The following is a 14,024-nucleotide window of genomic DNA, read 5'->3' as shown; positions in this document are numbered from 1 at the left end:
AGTATTAATAGCTTGGCTTATACAAAACCAACCATCTTAGATATATATAAGAAATCAATGATTTTTCTTACTTGAACTTTGAAACTATTCATATTAAGTCCATACTAAGTCCAAATTAACTATCTAGCAAGAAAAATTGCAGATAGAAGAATTAAGGAACCGACTGTCGTCAGTTACCCCTATCCCTATGTAACATATTAACTTACAAGTAAAACAACTGTTTAGGGAATTTAAACAGTCAAGACCGTGTTCATAAATAGTAGATTTATGTAAGAAAGTAAAATAATTAAAATTTTAATTTATAATTTATTATTTCTTAAACATTGTGATGACTAGCATATCAATAATATTAATATGATAAAGAAAATTTTCTTTTAAAGCAGAACATGCTTCGAGCTTAAGCTAGTCTACTTCTGCAAAATAATCATATCGTAATCTTAAATATACATCGTTAGGACATAATGTATGCTACTCTCGACGGACCATATTAACTATGAAATTGTCTATTAATACTCCTTTAACGACTCTTCGTAACGAGGAAAATACTAGGCTATCTACGTGTCGGTAGGTGGTCTTATTATTGTACTAAATTGTATATAAATATAGCGTGTAATTGCAAGTTTTAATATATTTACTGCCTCATATTAGGCAGAAGAGCTTATTACTGTAATTGAAAAATAATTTTAACTAGACTTAGTTGTTAATGTTCGTTTTTAGTTCATACTACGACTTATTCTAACACATCAAACTTATACATAAAATAATTACAACTTCTAAAGTTTCATCTTATGTGTTCATTGATATCGGTATTTTTTTTTATCAGTAGTTGTTAAGTAATAAATCGGTTCACTAAATGAATTGATCACTACACCAGCAACTGAGGTAGGGGGGCACAGCAGGAAATTTCCTGCTCAAAATATGGCGCAGCCCGACTGGGGAAGTACTTCGACCTTACAGAAGATCACAGCTAAATAATACTACTTTTAAGCAATGTTGTGTTTATGTTGGTTAGTAAGGTGCCCAGGGATCCTGGGGGGAATTGGGGGTACGGTTGGCAACGCGTTTGTTATGCGTATGGTGTTGTAGACGTCTATAAGTACGGTAATCGCTTATCATCAGGTGAGCCGTACGCTTGTTTGCCGACCTAGTTATATAAATAATTGTGTTTGCTCGCAAACGAAAAAAACCGACTTCAATTACATCGACGAATAATACAACGTAGATCGACGAAAAAATAGTCAAGTAACTACGCGTTATCAAAGATTACTCAAAAAGTAGTTATCAGATATCGATAAAATTTATATCCACATGATAAATATCAGCTTTCGATTAAATTAAAAGTTATCAAAATCGGTACACCCAGTAAAAAGTTATTTCGGATTTTCGAGAGTTTCCCTCGATTTCTCTAGGATCCCATCATCAGATCCTGGTTTCCTTATCATGGTACCAAACTAGGGATATTACTTTTCCAACAAAAAAAGAATTATCAAAATCGGTACACTCAGTAAAAAGTTATTACGGATTTTCGAGAGTTTCCCTCGATTTCTCTAGGATCCCATCATCAGATCCTGGTTTCCTTATCATGGTACCAAATTAGGGATATCCCCTTTCCAACAAAAAAAGAATTATCAAAATCAATACATCCAGTAGAAAGTTATGCGGTATAAAACAACGTAGATCGACGAAAAAAGCGTCAAGTAAAAACGCATTATTAGATATAACTCGAAAAGTTATTGTTAGATCTCAAATAAATTTAAATGGGACCAAATGACGCACACTACCTTTCGATTAAAATAAAATTTGTCGAAATCGCTCCACTCAGTCAAAAGTTCTGAAGTAACATACTTACATTAAAAAAAAAATACAGTCGAATTGAGAACCTCCTCCTTTTTTGGAAGTCGGTTAAAAAATAAAAATAATTTGCAGTCCTATGGCTAATGCGCAGCTTGCACGAAATGCAACATTATAGAAGCAATTTACTTCTTGAATTGAATTCAAAGTTATTTTATTGAAAAATACAAAATAATATTGAAAGTACAATTAAAATACAAGTATGTAAATTTGAAACATTACTTTTGCTTTTTTTGTATTGATTTTGATGACTTACTTAAAAAGTTTCTAATTAGATAGGTACAAAAAACAAAACACAAATACACTAAATTTTACTATTTATCCAGTTCTAACAACGTCACACAATTTTAGTTTTAAGAAAAACAGAATCTATTTTTTACAATTTAATGCCCGTGACTCCGTTTGAGTAGCCTTTGGACATGGGAGTATTGTTTTTTTAATTATCTCCTGGGAACTCTTTGATAACGCTGACGTACCAATTATAGGAAAGAAGCAACTTGGCTTGGATATTAATAGTTATTGTTGATTGTACGAGTCTAAGAGATACATGTGATACCTATTAAATACAAAAAAAAAAAAAAACACTCATAACCGTCACGGCCGCTTCATAAATAAAAACGACAATTTGAACCAGATCATTACGTGCGCCACTGGGAATTTGGATGATGTCACTCATAAGCATGACAATGAAATCAAATGTAGCGGATATGTCGATGAAAGGACGATAAATCCAACGTCTTAGTACCTCGCGTAGTGTTACAGACAACATTCCAACGCATGTTCGATTCCCGGTAAGCAATGTGTGTCGTACCGGCGATTCAGACTGGGAATCACTTGTTACGTGCCTTAGATAACAATTTCTTTAGAAATGTCATCAGCGAATTACTTAATATTTCACTGTCGTTAAGAAATCTTGCATCATAATATTTGATAATGGAGTGAATTTGTGCCAGTGTGCTACTTTTATTTATAAGTATATATAAACTTCTTCTTTAAGCTTAATCTATGCTTCAAAAATTTATATGGTTTCTACTAATGTTACTTTAATCGTGAACCATATCTTTTTTTTTGCTGCTTTTCCCACTGTGCGCAAAGGCTCATATCTGCAGACTATCTCCTATAAAAGTTGACCTTTAGAGGCAAATTAGGGTTAAGAAACACTGGTACTAACTCTTAATTGAGACCACGACCGCTATGCAGGCGTTATTGTATGAAATAAAACTTGCCAAATGCGAATCGGCCTATTTTACGGAATGCTAAACCCCACCGCAACCACTTTACTACACAAATAAACCTTTATTAAATAAATTTACTATTAAAATAATAACTACACACTTGGACTTTGAATGAAAATGATAGTAAAATAATTACGATAATTAGGTTCGACCTTCAGACGTGCCATTTCTATTATCCTTCGTATCGTGGTTGTATAAACTTTTTATAATTCCGTGCCAATGATTCCATATGGCACTAGTGCAACTTCGTTTCTTACGCTGTCTCTAATCTATCTTATTCTTTAATTTTATATTCTAATCTATCTTAAATGGTGGTTCCGTCTTTAGTTTCGTTAATAATTCTTGTTTAGGTAAAGATTTTAGATTTCTCTATCGGACCTCGTTTAGTATGAATACTAAATGTTACATAGGTTTGTACTCGTATTCTAATTAAATATATTATAATAATATAACATTATATGTCGGAATGCATGAATTTAATAATTTCAACGTTTTTAGCGGAATTGTCTATTAGAGAAGGCTATAAAATAACATGCTACGACTCGTACATCAATCATTGGCCTTAGTCCGTCTATTGCAAACGATTTAGACAGTGTCAGACAGACACTGTATCGCCTTGGACGCTCTTCAGGAAAACAGAGTTGCCTAAACTCTGCGCCACCCTCGCGACCTCACTGGCTAGGCCCACAGGAACGACGAGTCGATACGTGTGGAGCAAGTTCGGCTGCAGGAGTTTTTCGCATTTTAGAGCTATAACTTGGATAGTTCATTAATTCATTAGATGGATAGTTCATTAATTAATTTGGATAATTAGTCGTAAAACTCATCAAGCTAACTAATTAAACACAAATCCATTGTAACATTATAAAAAAGTAATTTTAACACATTTGCACCTCTACATCGTGTAAAACCTTTGATTTTTAATTTAACTCTTATATGCAAAATAATCAACGTATAGTATTATAGCTAAATAATATCCATGAAAACAATTTTAGTGCCTGATAGCAACTGTAGTAGCTTCAAAAATGTTATTTAAAAATATTTAAGTAATATTATTAAATAATTTGTGTTCTGTTTCTGTAACATAAAATTTAACTGTTCAATGTTTAATATGCATAATATTGCCTATTTAACATTTTATGAAACTTGAGAAATTGCCTATTTGCTCAAACACATTAATAAAATTAATATGTGTCAGTCAGTTTTATTCAAAATATTATTTGATAAAGATAATTGTATTTGGTCGCAAACGAAAGAAAACCGACTTCAACTACATCGACTAGTAAATACGACGTCGGTAGACGAAAAAATAGTCAAGTAAACAAGCGTTATCAAAGATTACTCAAAAAGTTTTTATCAGGTCTTTCGATTAAATTAAAAATCATCAAATTCAGTAAACCCAGTAAAAAGTTATGCGTTATAATAAAACGACGAAAAAATAGTCAAGTAAAAACACATTATTAGACATAACTCAAAAAGTAGTTGTTAGATCTCAAATAAATTTAAATGGGACCAAATGACAGACAATTAAAAATTTTTTTGTCGAATTCGGTAGACCCAGTCAAAAGTTCTAAAGTAGTATACATAAAAAAAACAATAATACAGTTGAATTGAGAACCTCCTCCTTTTTGGATGTCGGTTAAAAACCACATGTAACCTAATATTATAAAGAGGTAGTTTCTAACTTTATTTGTTTGTAGGGATAATCTTTGGAAATACTGTTCCGATCATGAAAATTCTTTCACTAACAGAAAGCTACACTGTTCAGGAGTGATATAGGCTATATTTTATTGTTATTAAAGGAAAAACCCGGGATAAATAATAGTATATGTAAATTAAGTCGGAGAAATACGCCAAAGAGATAAAAACTACTATTGCATCACAAAAATAATTAACGCCCAATGAAGGGGGCACGGATCTAGTATTTTATAAACTGTGCCGAGCTCCCTTCTTGAATAAATTTTCACAACAAACACAAAAAACATTAAAACTGAAGCTAATACTTACTTACCGTTCAATTTCCATAATTGGTCGGCCGAGCAATAAGCGGCTCGGCGCATTAATCCTGCAAGTACAGATCTTAACCGCGTTATATTTATCCAATTTGAGATGAAAACGGTAGAGGAACGATTACGCGATTATGTCGGTCGCAGCGTGACAGGCCTTGGGGATTTATTATTAGTGCTATGAAAATGTTAGCTTTCGGATAAAAAATTGTAGAGACGCAAATGGTATTAAGTTTTGTAGCAATATTGCGTACACTTGACACACAACTCTGCCTGTGTTTATGTTTACTGTTACGATTCAATGAGCTGTAATGTTCAGTTTACCTTGCGTATAACAAACTTAAAGTAGCAATAACTTTTTTCGTCATTTTATTCTTATGGAAACAATATGCTTAAAGCACATGCATTTATAGACGTTGCCGACGCTATGTCCTTCTCCAAAAGCTTTGACTACTTTACTCACCACAGCAATACAACTCTACTAGAGATGAGCATTATTTGCCTGTGATCTTCTGTAAGGACCAGATACCGCCCAAGTCAGGCTGCTTCAAATTTTAAGCAGGGAATTTCTATTGTACCTACCGAGTAAACTAGTATATAGTTGACTATATAAAAATTAGTAGAGTCGTTCCTAAAGAGTGCAACCAGAAATGCCATGAATCGAGATTGTTATTTATTAGACTACTTATTTAATTGAATGCTTAATAGATTCAGCCTTTAACATCTCACTGATGGGCGTAGCCTTCTTTCATGAAGAAAGAAGGAGAGCGGAGCTTAAACCACTATGCTGCTCCGTTGGGTGTTGTAGATAATTTATTTATTACATACAAAATACAGATACATTAAATCGAGTTTTTATTATTATTTTTTTTTTATTAGGATAGCTTACAAGCTTGTTATAACTATAACTAATACAGAATACGAATTAAAAAAAAAGCTAATAACAAGCTACCACGTATACCACGTATATATATATAATGAGTGAAATATGCTGTAATACTGAAGATCGTCGTGGTTTTGTGTAATGTGTTTATTTCTTTTTTGTTTACGATATAAATTTACGTAACTTCTAAAATATAAAGTAAGAGGTTTTTATTATCGAAGAAGTTGAATATATTGTGAATTATGACTAAAATATTTCTTATGTAAGTATTTTTTTAAACTCTATTTGGGACCAAAACAGTCTTACAATATATTTTAATTTAAAATAGTTGTTTGCTGGCAAACGAAAAAAAAAACCGACTTCAATTACATTGGCAAGCAATACAACGTAGGTAGACGAAAAAATAATCAAGTAAATACGCATTATCAAAGATTACTCTCCAAAAGTTAATAATTATCATCTTCCCTGAAAAAGATGCTTTCTAGCGAAAGAAAAATTGAAAAAGTTCTACGGAAACTAATCATATAAAAAGGAATCATATAAAAAGGAATGTAAAAAACAAAAAATAGATTGTTGTTTGCTTAAATATAGAAGTTTGGTTTTAGTTTCATGCTCTCTTTGCTAAATTAATTTGCACATTTCCCTTTCTTAGTCTATTTTACAAATAAACAAGTGAAAACTAGCAATACACTTTTTCCTCGTATTAATTTGTAAATGTTTTTATTTCCGGATTTTTTTCCGTACATTTTATAAATATATAATATGACTAACTGCTTCTCGTAATTCCATGTGTATAAGTTCCTACTCAATGTTAAATATGACATATATACCTTATATATAAAGAGGTTTTAAACGTTTTGTTATAGAAAAAAAAAATTGTCTCTAGCTAATAAGTAAAGTAAACAAAAAGTTCGTCGCCAGTTGACTGAAAATGTCAATGACTCACGCCCTAGTCCATTAGTCGTTTAATTAAAGTTATTAGCAGAACTCGCATGTGCATTCGCCTTAGCCGTTCTTGAATGAGTTAGCCAGTAGCCCTAAAATGACGCTCTAACATTTTACTTTCCGTATTCGACAAATTACGACTTACACATTAAATATTTTTCATATTTTTATATCTACGGTTTTTATGACATTAAAAGAGAATGGTATGCCTAGTAGTAAGCTTTTTTTTAATCAGTCTAATGTTTTTTTTTTCGCTCGAAAGGTCATTTTGCAGCAATATACACAAAAGGTAAAGAAATATTTTAACAAATTATCTAATTACAATATTGTATTTAATAGACATTCTAGTGACGCTTTATTACTAAAGGTTCGTCATTAATTATCCTTTGACTTTGTAATAGGTAATTGTTGTTGACTTTAAAATAAACTATTCTAAATGTGCGATTTACATTATTGAGTTGCATACCATTGTAATCACGGACTAACTTTTACCCGGTGACCACGACAGATGCAACTCCATCGAAGCTTCAGACCAAAATTACAATTATGTAAAAATGGTAATATTATGGTACCTAGAAACGTAGAACAGACCTATACTTGCTAATTAAAATGAATGAGGTGTTTTATAAATATACTACAGTGCAGCATTGTGATTCATTGCATACTTTATCTGACGCACGGATAAATAAAAGGTATTGTAAATAGCATGATCCATATCGGTAAATGTACTTTTAAACGAAGATATTGTGTATTACATTATCAAATGCAACCAAATTAACAAAGAAAAATCATAAACATTACCATGAATTACTATAGTCATATTAATTATACGGGTATTTAGGACCGTAATTTAATGTGACTATTTAATTAAAAATAGATTGTATAATATAACTAAATACGTCTAGAGGTTCAACCAGTTTATGTTCTGAATTTGAATTCGGAATAAAAAGATAAACTTATTGCGAAGAAAATATACATATTTTTATCATTTTACAGTGAAAGTAAATACTTTTTAATTTATATTATTTATGTGAATTACATAATAATATTTATAAATAATTGCAATAAAATAATAATTACCATAATAGATGCGCTGAGCTCGGTTTTAGCGTTCCGATACGGCACGCGCTCGCATTCACACATAGCGCACTGCGTGGTCGCGTCGTGTGTGTACGTCCATTGAAATTTTTTCTGTTTATTTATATATTTTATTTAAAAAATAGACTTAAAATGATTTTCTATGGTGATATATATTTTGCGAGTTAGTGAAGTGCTTAATGGATTTTATTTACTTGAATACAATGTACAGGTGAGTAACTGAGTATTTGCATTGTTGAATGTGTCGTACATAAATATGTTCCTACATATATTGCTATTTGTTTTCTTGTCATTTTTAACTGTCAGCTGTCGCTTTGACATAAACAATGTTCGTTTTTTTTTTAATGAACAGACTAAGAATATTTTATAAAGCAATTAACTTAACTACCTTTAAATTACCTATATTTACTGATAAAATGTTTTTATATACAAACTTATAATATTATTTAGATATTTTTAAGTTTTTTATGTTGCTTTAATTCAAATAAACATAACTACATGCGTACACGAAAAATAATTATAATGACTTTCACGTGATTTTACAAGGGGCTCAGTTCAAAGCAAAATAAGCCTTATTACAACCGTCATAGGAAAGAATAGACTTGGGTAATTTATTCTGTATATCACGGCATCGTACCACAAAAAGTGTCATTAAATGAACGTATGTGTACGTAGGAATCACGATGCTTGAGTCAACTGTTATTTCGTTGACTAGTGAATTAACTATGCGAACGATTTAAATCCAAATAGATGTTCTTTAAAATAAAGTACCGTATACATATGACGTTTTTTTTTTTTCACAAATGAAAAAAAAAAGAATTGTATAATTTATTTATTTTTTATCTATACTCGTATAAATTTTCAAGTACTCTATGATGACATGAACCTAAACTAAATTAATTCGTTTAGTTTCAAGTTTACATTCAAACGTTTTCATAAATAATGAAAGTACAAAGACTTGACATTGATAAAAGTTAAACTGTTTACAGGCAAAACATATTATTAACATAATTATGTGCATTATTCCAAGTGAGTGTACGCTTTGAAGCGTATTCAGATTCACTTGTTAACGTTCAATAAACATTTTTATTCAATACCTTGGCCTTAGCAGACAGACGGACATTGGGACATTGTCTTTGTATTTACATATATATAGTTGGATTATCCGTCAAGTAAAATACGCAGCTATGCATAATAAATGCTATAAATATGTATACATCAAACTTTACAATGTAAGGTCAGGACATCAAAACTTTAAGTCTTCTTACATGTCTCTTAGTAAAATTACTAACGTCCTGTTCCTACATTCGAAATTAACTAGTTCGTGAGCAGAACGACTTGTTTTTGGAACATATTTGGGTGAATTTTGACACTACTATACCTTTTATATTTACATATATTACTTAAAACACAATACATGCTGACCAGAGTTCCTTGGGGGATTGAGGATTGGGTCGGCAACGCGCTTGCGATGCTTCTGGTGTTGCAGATGTCTATAAGCTACGGTAATCGCTTACCATCAGGTGAGCCGTACGCTTGTTTGCCGACCTAGTGACATAAAAAAAAAACGAAATGACGGAAAAAATAATTTAAAAAAATTAATAAAAAATCTCTGCAAGGAATGCTACAGGAAGAAGCTCGTAATATCGTTTGACTTGCTTACTAAATAGTAATAGGCACCTTTTATCTTTTCATACTTTATCTTATTGTTAGTAATAAGTAGATAATAAACATATTGTTATTATTTTTAACGATGTATGACAAACCTAATTCTGTTGTAATATTGGAGCTAGAGTACTTAACTCATCCTTTAACTATTTCCTTTGATATTTTATCAAAAGCACACAATGCGTTTCCTGTTGTGCAATAGTTTCCTAAAATGTTATACATCTATACCTATTTATTTTGCTATATTTTAAACCAAGCAAGACCAGAGAACTACGAATGAAGTGTCATATTTTTATTTTCGTGAATATTGACGCTTTTTTATTTTCTTTTATAAGACCTTATCCTTCTCCTACATGGAGAAAGAGGCATTAGCCTCTGGGCATATGCCCAGCAGTGAGATATTACAGGCTGAAGTTTTTTATTCTGACAGTAACTGGCACAAACAAAAATTATACAATTTCGTGCACTCGTTCGGAAGTATGCGCCCACATACATTGCGGCGATTTATTAACACAGATTAATTCAATAATTTTAAATATTAATCATTATGTAAATAAAATTTGCGTGAAGGTAAAAAATGACCTTCACCAAAATTAAAAGTATACGTGATGTTTCGGTAATTAAAATATTTGTTTCGTAATTGTATATGAATTGGGTTTATTTTTGATACGATTGATAAGACATATTATGTTATTTGCAACGCATAATTGTTATTTGCCTTAGTCATCAAGAAACAGGTAAGTAATTATATGTACAAGACATCCCTCACAGTTTCATTTTGATACTTTTTAAACCTTATTTTTTTATTAGGTCTGTCATTTAAAGGCCAATTTATTACGGATCTTTTTTAAAAACAATAATAAATAATAATTAAACTGTTAAAAGACCTCAAAAGTGGAAGAGAACTCAGTTTAACAATGTTTTTTTTTTGCTTATAATTCTTATTATTGCCACTTTCGAGTACGTTAAATGCTCGGAATGCCCCTATACAAAATGTCCGTATATTGTAGTTTATTAGTTCACTACTAAGAAGTGGCATGTGGCAAACACGTGTCATTCTGTCTAAAAGTGTCTTATGGTAATTTAGGAAGAGGGTTCTAAAAGCATCTGAAATTATAAGACATCTGACTTTACTTCCCCTTAACCAAGCGTAATGTGGCAAAGATCTATACTGAATTTAAAATAATGTAAATTCGAAGTCAATGTTACCTGCGAGTCTGTTGCTTTATTTACTACTAACTTTTTAGTATAATTTGAATATGATAAATAGTGGAGAATAGATTAAATACCATTATTTTTTTTAAAATAATAACAGTGATTTAATACTTATTCATAGTTTTTATTTCATACTAATTTGTGTTTTTTTTTTTTTTGTACAGACGTCTAAAATGACAAGTCACGTAACCTAATTGAGTGATTTTACATTAAGTTACGTCTTACATCGCGAAATTTAAGAAAATATTGCCGAAACTTTATTCAAAAGTATGATGCTACAGTACGTAAAGTACAGTAAAATAAGCGCAGTACCGTACGATCAAAATATACATAATACAAATCATATAATTATGTACCTAACATGTGTATAATTTTATACTAATAACTTATCTATCAGGTAAGCAATTAATTAAAATAATAATATAACTTAAAAGAAAACCATTAAAAGTATTGCTCAATAATTTTTGGGTAGTTAAGAGTTTTATATTTACCGGAGGCTGCGTACAATAGAATGTTGATCAGATCGCCAGGAACTACGCTCCGCGGCGTCTAATTTGCATTCTACAACGGATAATTAAAAATAATTTGTCGGCGTTAACGCAATACCTCATCAATTATAAGAACCTTCGTATCTTACGAAATACAACTACGGAAAAATAAATATAAAAAATGTAAACATTTTTAAGAATTATGGTTATTGTTATAATACTTTTAGTATTTGATTTCTTCCGTTCCCGCTGTTGTAACATCCACTCGTTCACTGACTCAACCAATTTTATTTATCGTTCAAGGTTCTTGATATGTAATATAAATACAAAATGATAACAGCACATAATAACCTCGTTTCCTTAGTCAATCTTTACTAAGCTTTGTGTTGTATATTCAGACTAGTTTAGTCTCTGAGTCTACACATACATGTAGCGTCTTCTTAGTGACTTTCTCAAAATTAGCTACGTTTTTTAGCTGCGTCCTCAGTTGCGTCGCAAAGGTGTCATAATAGTCTTCTTAATGTTGTAAAGTACTTGTGTCGCTGCTCGAAAACTTATAGTTGCGAAATAAAATTAAAATTAATCTAACCTGTTAATAATCTTAAAAATAAATTTTAAACCAAATACTCAAGATTTTATAATTCATAAATAAGATGATTGAGTATATATAATTATAAAAGTACCAATTTTCAATAGTGCTTTTTAAATAGCTGACGATTTTATATCAAAGTGTTTGAAATTCTTCAACAAATTTTACATTCGAATTCCTTAATAATATCGTAGTCTACGTTGATATCGGAAATCAATAAATACTATGTTTTTAACTGCATTTTTGAATCGTTCGAAATCCGCAGCGAATGTTGTAAAGTCGACGAGTCATTAGATGAATTAAGAGGAACGAAACTAAATACCACAAATTTCTTTTTATTTACTTTATTTTGTTCTAGTCTACTCCTCTTCTTATTAAAATGCAGAAGACAGTAAAGTTGTTGAAAATAGGAACTGAATCTGTTTCCAATAATTCGAATTAACTAAAATGAAATTAAACACCTGTGCAAATTCCCTTGGTTATAGTTTCTATTTTTACAAAGAAGATAGCTTGGAGTTTAATCAAGTACTCTACTCCACTACAAGTTGAATAAGTTCTCTCTATAAGAACGATAGTCATCAACTGTTTGTAATAACAACTGTGACCGTCAACTTTACACGCTTTTCAAGGCATAGTAAAACAAAAATACTAACACCCAAGCTAGATAAAATTATTTATACAAAAATAAACGTACACGCCTATTGCGTTCATGGAACATTTTTCTCCTACACCGGAAGAGTTGAATCAGAAGATTGTTAGAAAGTAATTTTTGAATCCATTTGAAAGTTCTATTTGCTACATGTGAGTTCTTGTTCTGAATTTTAAAAAGTGTTTTTATTACAAGAATCGTGTAAACGTGTATGGCTGTGTAAAATGTTAACGCTACAACCCGCCACTTCGATTTTATTTTAATATTTTTCATAGATAAGGTGGTAATGGCATTTCTTCATCTTCAACCATGTCTCGCTTGCCACGCTCGGCCGCTGGAGCACGACACGCCGTCGACCGCGACGTTCATACCTCCATACCCAACTTAGCATAAGGCTCGAGATCAACAAAAATATGTATATTATATTTTTATATTACCGTTAAAACCGCGGAACCTAGATTGAGTAATTTGTGTAATTTTGTTTTTAGTTTTTTATTTGTGAACTATATTGAAAGATACAGTTTTGCTTGCTGTATAGATGAAGATGTGTTCTAGGTGGCATCAATAAAATATATAATAATAATCAGAAAGAAATTTTAAATTGTGTCTCTTTACTCATATAAGATCATACTAATATGAACCTTTTTGTTTTGAAGTCTAACTACTTCATATCATCAAATTGAGAATTACTGCAAAACTTACAAAGAATATCGCGTCAGCCTGTAATATCCCATTGATGGGCATAGGCCCCTTTCCACATGTAGGAGAAGGATCAGAGCTTAACCAGCTTAGCACGCTGCTGCCTGCTCCAATGCGGGTTGGCGAATATTCCCTACTATGAGTAACGATCGCTATCAGGTATACATATACACAATCGGACCGCTCCGAGCACGGCACGGTGAGTACAAAGATTATATAAAAATACTTCATCAAAAACGACTCGTTCGCTGCTGAGGCACTCTCTCAGCTCGTGCGTTGCGCGTAAAAACTAAAAAGTAACTATAACCTAACTTAATGCATGGCTTATGTTCACCAATTAGGGACGGTTCACAGCTTTTAACGGTTTGCAACGCAAACTAAACTGACTGTGTTCAAAACTACGACATATGTATAGTAAACATATTTATATACATACTTGTAAACTTTTATACAAGAATCCTATTGTAACCTAATTCTAACTATATACTTGTAATCAAATGAGACTTATGAAGCTAATTGATGTTATAAATAAATAAATATTTTTATAACACACACTATGGCTACTTCATAAACATATATTGTATAGTCTTTGAAATCACTTGTTAACCTTTTGACCGCCATAGACAAAAAACCCGGACCGCAAAAATATTAAAAAAATTATTAAAAAAATATTTCCAGTATTTTAATTCAACATTTCT

At 31.2% G+C, this 14,024-nt stretch overlaps 1 long non-coding RNA gene across 1 annotated transcript; it reads left to right on the top strand.

The window, feature by feature from the left end:
* The first annotated feature begins 8,057 nt into the window (after nucleotides 1-8,057).
* Nucleotides 8,058-13,221, top strand: LOC123658543. The gene is made up of 2 exons (XR_006743908.1): nucleotides 8,058-8,229; nucleotides 12,903-13,221. It is a non-coding gene; the product is annotated as an uncharacterized LOC123658543 (long non-coding RNA).
* Nucleotides 13,222-14,024: the final 803 nt, after the last annotated feature.

The sequence above is a fragment of the Melitaea cinxia genome, chromosome 12 (genome assembly GCF_905220565.1).
Source record: "Melitaea cinxia chromosome 12, ilMelCinx1.1, whole genome shotgun sequence".
Taxonomy (NCBI): Eukaryota; Metazoa; Arthropoda; class Insecta; order Lepidoptera; family Nymphalidae; genus Melitaea; species Melitaea cinxia.
Note: the sequence above shows the minus strand (reverse complement) of the source record. Positions and strands in the feature narration are given on the sequence as shown.